Here is a 6,000-nt window from a genome sequence, read left to right on the forward strand (position 1 = left end):
GCCACGAAGACCAGCTTCGGATGGTACCAAATTACACGTCAGGCAGACTTTCATTATACTGTGAAGACATGCAATCGGCCTATAATATAGTACATACTGCAGTGAAATTATGAGTATGAGTTGTATCTGATGTGAAGTAGCTGCAGTTCATAACTGATGAGCCAACCAAAAACTTTCCTGCTGGTTTTAGTACGAAGGGCGGGTGCCAGGAGCCAAGGAAGGCCACATTGTTTTCTGACCTTCACAGTTTGAGGCAAAGTCCCTTCCGCCATAGGAGGAGGGGAGATTGTAGGCACCACGAAGCCTACACATGATGGAGAAATGGTTGCAATTCCCCCCCAGCCCACTGGCTGGCTCCCGGCCGCGGCGCTCCCTTGGCGCATCCAATCGGAACGCTCCAAGGGGGCACGGCTCACTGATTTAAGCAAGCACACGGGAAGGAATCGGCCTCTCTCTCTTTCACAGGACCCCCCAGCTGCTGTGTTTTTCCCGCCCACTTTAGGCAAGTTTCTCCTCAGACATTGCTATGGACTTTGGTTGGTCGCCGTTGAGGGGCCTGGTAGGAATTTTTCCACTTGGCAAATTGGCTCTGGCCTGGTGGTTTTCGCCTACCTCGTAGCAACTTGTCACAACTTTGGTTTTGGCTGTAGGCATTGGATTATCTCTGAAAGGTTACAGGTGGGGGGGGGGGGAGGTTGCTGCCATCACCTCCCCCAAAATGCTGAAGGGTACTCCCCTAAGGAGTCCAGGGCATGGCCATGTCCGAAGCCGTGGTAGGTAAGGGCTTAAGGCCTAGTGGTGGCCCCGGGGTGAGTTCCTAGTTGATCTGCATTGCAGGGCTCACCCAATGGTGGTTAACCCTTCAAAGACTGCCAGCAGAGCGGGCTGGAATCGGATATAGACGGTTAGATCCAATGCCTAAGCCAATACCTATCTGCAACCGTAATCAATAAAATTGTGGCCTTATACACCCATTAACCTTATGCAATGCGTCTTGCGTCTTTATTTATTCCGGGGATGGTTCAGGGTATCGCCACACAATATGCTTCTTGATTCTAGTTGCTGAGAATCGCAAGTAGGAAGAGAGTTGTCACGCTCAGGTCCTGCTTGTGAGCTTCCCGTACACATGTGGTTGGCAGCCATGAGAACAGAATGCTGGACTCAGTGGGACTTCGGCTTCCTATGTTCTTTACCTCTTGGAGTGGGTGAGGCTGTGGGAGTACATAAAGGAACTGTTTATAAAACTGGTTGGCGTGGAGAGAGAGAACTCCAGCCAAAGGTGACAGAGAAGTAACCTCTATTCTCTCACAGGGGCCATTCCCCATAGGCTTTGTGTGATGATAGATCAGCACATCTAATTCCTTTACCACACAAAGGAACCCTAAACAGAATTATCAACCGATTTGTTTGGTTCCAGTTTCAAGGAAAGCAGAATAGACAGGCCCTAGCATTCTAGGTCATCTGCTTACAAGCACTGAGCACTACCCCAGGCAGCCGAGAAACTGCATTTCAACACACACACACCAAAAAAACCCATCTGTAGTGACTGCACCTGGCATTCTGGGAAATTAAAATGGCAACTTACAGCCACCTTGGACTGCCATGTAAGCATCAACCTTAATAGAGGGTCTACCAAAGAGCATTTTGCCTGGAGTTCTTCCCCAAAAAATGGAAATGAAGAGATCCAATATGATAGTAAGAAATTCATGTCTAAGCCGCAGCCCTGCAAAAAAATGCCAACTTCATGGTAAAAGCCAGCATCCCTCCCCAACGATGATACTGAAAACAATTGTCAGTAGAGGGCATTGCTATTGTCTTCCATTTTGCCTGCGAATGGTCCATAGGAAATCCAAGTAAGTGGAGGGATAAATGAGGACGCAAAACAACATGCATGGTGAAATATGAAGCATTTCCCCTCTTGCTAAGCGCTGGGAGGATGTCAACACAAGGAATGAATTATTCAGCAACACTATGTCAAGTTAATTCTTCAGGTTTGGATAGGTAGGGAGAAGGGGCTTTCAGGAGGAAAGCAGTGGGGCTTTGCACTTTTTAATCAATGCAATGGCATTAAGATTCATTGTATTAATGGTCATCATGATATCCTCATTTAGAATGTCATCATGAAATATGGAACTGCATTGCAAACCAGCATACATTTGCATAATATAGTGTGCTATTAATAGACCAAGACTTTTTTTTTTAATATAAAGAAATCCTAGCTCACTGGGTCTGTTTCTGGGACCCTTATCATTATGGGTATTTCTTCTCCCATTATGAGTAATCATTAGGGATCACGGCAACATGATATGGCCAAGAGTAAATCAATGAAGTCATTTCTGGTCAGCACAGCAGCAATTTGGGGATCCATCACAAGAAAACAGATAAGCAACAGAAATGGCAGTTTGGTTCACTTTATTCCCAAAGGGTAACTGTGTTAATCTATTGCAACAAGCACAACTAAGGTGGTCCTGCAGCACCCTAAAGCTTTGCAGATTTATTGTGGCATAACCTTCCCTAGACCACTATGTCGGCATTATCCTCAGTTGGCAGATACATATAATGTTTACATAATGTGTTTCAATTCATTTAAGTGTTAATCATTAGAGAATCATAGGTTTCCAACCCACTAAAAGGGTTTGGTTGGCACAGCAAAACTAGGGAAATTGTATTATTACCATTTACTTTTATTCTAAAATTTCCAACTCTGCATAGAAATGTCACAGACTTGCCAGGCCACTTACATGTATGGTCTTTAGGCCCCGCAGTTTGCAATTGTCACTGTATCTATATTTACCAACTGAAAGTTGGTAAAGTGGGATCTAGCCCACAAAAGCTTATGATGCAATCAGTATTTTAAGTGTTCTTTTGGCTCATTTGTACAGATACTGGCACAGGAAACCAGTAGCAAGGTGTCTCCCAAGGATAGGCCAGAATTTAAGATACATTTAGAATGTGACTCTATATATACTTTTAGGCAAAGAAATTGATACAGAAGGTGCCAAAGTTGAACACTCAGAGTTTTAAGTCATTTCTCTTACTTTCAAAGACAAGGGTAGCTATTTAGGGTCAGTGCCTGTAGTTTTCTGGTTATAATGGTGACAGGACAGTTTAGTGATCCCATTTTCTTAAAATGGCAGGTGTAGAACTGCTGGACATCAATTTAGTAATTCGTCCAGCTACTGGGGTAGAGAAAAGTCGTGGATTCTGTTTTAGCATCTGTCTCACTTTGTTGCCCATGACAGTCCTGTTTATTTTGGGACACACTTTAATTTCTTCTGGTGGAAACAATGTCCTTACTTCCCAGCATAAGAAAGAGTCTGCTTTTGGGGGTGGGAAATACATATATATTTCTTAATGGGTCATAATTTAAGAACAGGGTGAGCTAGAAATTCCAGTGTATTAATCCCATGGAAAGCTATGTCAGTTGCTTAAGAACGGTCATAGAATCGTAAAATTGTACAGTTGGAAGGTCATCTCCAACTAAGCTGCATTGTTAATAATGAGGCTCTCAATCTTTCCAAACCAACTAGACTTAAAATCACAGTGGGCACGGGAATTCATCCAGCCCAATTTCCAATGACATATGCAAGAACATAAATGTTTTATTGCACAATTCCCAGCAATTGCAATGGACCAAAAGACGTTCCCAGTGCAGTGCCAGATTTAGGGCAATGTGGGCGGCTCCCCCACACAGGGAACTGAGCTGAGGGAGCACAAAAGAATAATTTAAAAACCTATATCCATACAGGTACTTACTGAGAAGATCCATTAAAAAAGCAACTTTACCAATAGGAATTATTTCAAAAATAAGAAATATGAAGGGGCGGCACCACATTTTGTCTTCAATCAGGGTAGCCCTATTACCAAAGTCTACCCCTGCCCAGTGGATTGTGCCGTGTTTTGTAAAATGTTGCATGCATCATCCTACTGAGCGGGTCCACTAAGATCCTTAATCTGTTTCCTTGCTTCGTTGCTGTTGTTTTGAAATGAAGTCACATCTACTTCCAGACAAATATTAAAGTTATGATCACATGCTTTGTACAGAAAAAGAATAAAAGTGTGAGACTTCTTTTTATGAATAGAAACAGGTGAATAGTCATCTGCCCTTCTGACTTTGTAATTTATACAGTGTAAGTCAGTAGGGAAGGACTATAATTGGAGCTGAAGTAAGCGAGGTGAAAATTGCTAGGTAGCATGGCCATCTGCATCTCTTTAATTAGGCAAGTTCATTGCCATTATTCAAATTTCAGGTTAGCCACATCTTTGTCATGATTTATCCAGCAGCCTAAGGAAATTGTCCTGCATGGAGGTAACGATTAGTAAGAGGGCTAAGGCACTCAACAACCAGCCGAAAGTTAATACTGTCCAGAGAGTAGAGACATAGTATGATTTACTGTGATCATTGTTGCATCTACTTAGTGTTTCATGACAAACTCTATTAAGCAGAACAGAGACATGGTTAATTCAATTAGGTGAGTAAGTTCTTTTGTGGGCCAAGATGCATTTGGGAGTCCCAGCACCAGCGTGGAAAACGTGGCTGGCAACCTTTAGACCAGAACAATTGAAAAATAAAAAGCAGGAAAATCAATAATACGCCTTAGCTAGAGGCCATCAGAAGTAGAGCTGAATCCTGAAATAGAATGAAAGTATAATAAAGATGACTGTAATGTGGAATTGTAACAAGTATATATAATCTGCAGTATCTGCAGTACCGAAAGGCCATTCACCACTGCATCAATATGCACAGTTACAGTTAGATAGCCGTGTTGGTCTGCCGTAGTCGAAACAAAATAAAAAAATTCCTTCCAGTAGCACTTGGTCTCTAAGGTGCTACTGGAACGAATTTTTTTATTTTGTTTCAATATGCATAGTATGTTATATCTGACTCTTTCTACAGTATTCACTGTGAAATGAACTGATGGGGGGGGGGTTCAACCAGATTGCTTACTTCTAAATAGAATTTCTGCATCCACAATGCCTCATTGAACAGCGAATTCCAGGACTTCGATGACCCATCTCACATGGCATCATTTTGCTTTGTCTACACCCATGTAAAACTTTCTTTTTTGTAATTCATCACTAGGCTGGCTCTTTCAGCAAGCAGATGGTAGGTGTGGTAAAAGTGAACTGATGTTAATTAAGATTACCTATATTTCTGTGACTTGATTAACACAATGAAGCCATTTTGGAAGTCCAAGTTGAAATGTCTGTCTGACTGCTAAACCCTCCTAAGGCTTAGGAGGGGGGAAATTGTAATGATGTTTTCAAAACCCAGTTTGATAATATCCATATTCAAGCACAACACATTGTGTCTGATTAAATAATGCTCCCATGATCCTTTTGTATTTTTCTCAGTGAATATTAAATATAAGTCTGTCTTGGTTTTGCCTTAAAAATGTAGAAATATCAGTTTGGTCATATGTATTCTTGAGTTATTGAAAGTCACTACCTAATGGCTTTTTAAAAGCTTTTCAGGCTCATATATGCAAGGTGGAAATCCAGAATTTAGACAAGCATAGACCAGATGCCTTATGCTTTAAGACGATCCAAGCTGCTGCCACCCAGATAGATTAGAAATCGAAATATTCCTATCAAGTCATGCTGGTTGGGGCTGATATGGGCTGAAGTCCAAAACACCTGGGGCCTGGATGCTTTGAGAGCTCAACCTATGCCCCAAATCTGTATCACCAGTTGAGCAAATTCAGCCAGTTCATTGTTATGGTTTTTGAAACTGATCAATAAGTTCCAAAATATATTCAGAGGTTTCATGTGCAGAGAACCTCAAGATTAGGAAATCCTGAGCAGAGAAACCACTAAATCCCATAACGTTTCGGGATCAGAGACTTTGCAGCTGCCCTTAGATAGTCACCATTAATAATAGAATTCGTTTCAGACCCAGTAGATTCACTGGGCAGGTTTTACACCCCAGGTGAAAGAGGAAGCAGGAAAAAAGGTCATGCATAGCAACAATCAGGAGTGCAGTCTTCTTTTCCACCTCCT

Source organism: Zootoca vivipara, chromosome 10, assembly GCF_965207765.1.
Source record: "Zootoca vivipara chromosome 10, rZooViv2.hap1.1, whole genome shotgun sequence".
In the NCBI taxonomy this organism is placed as follows: Eukaryota; Metazoa; Chordata; class Lepidosauria; order Squamata; family Lacertidae; genus Zootoca; species Zootoca vivipara.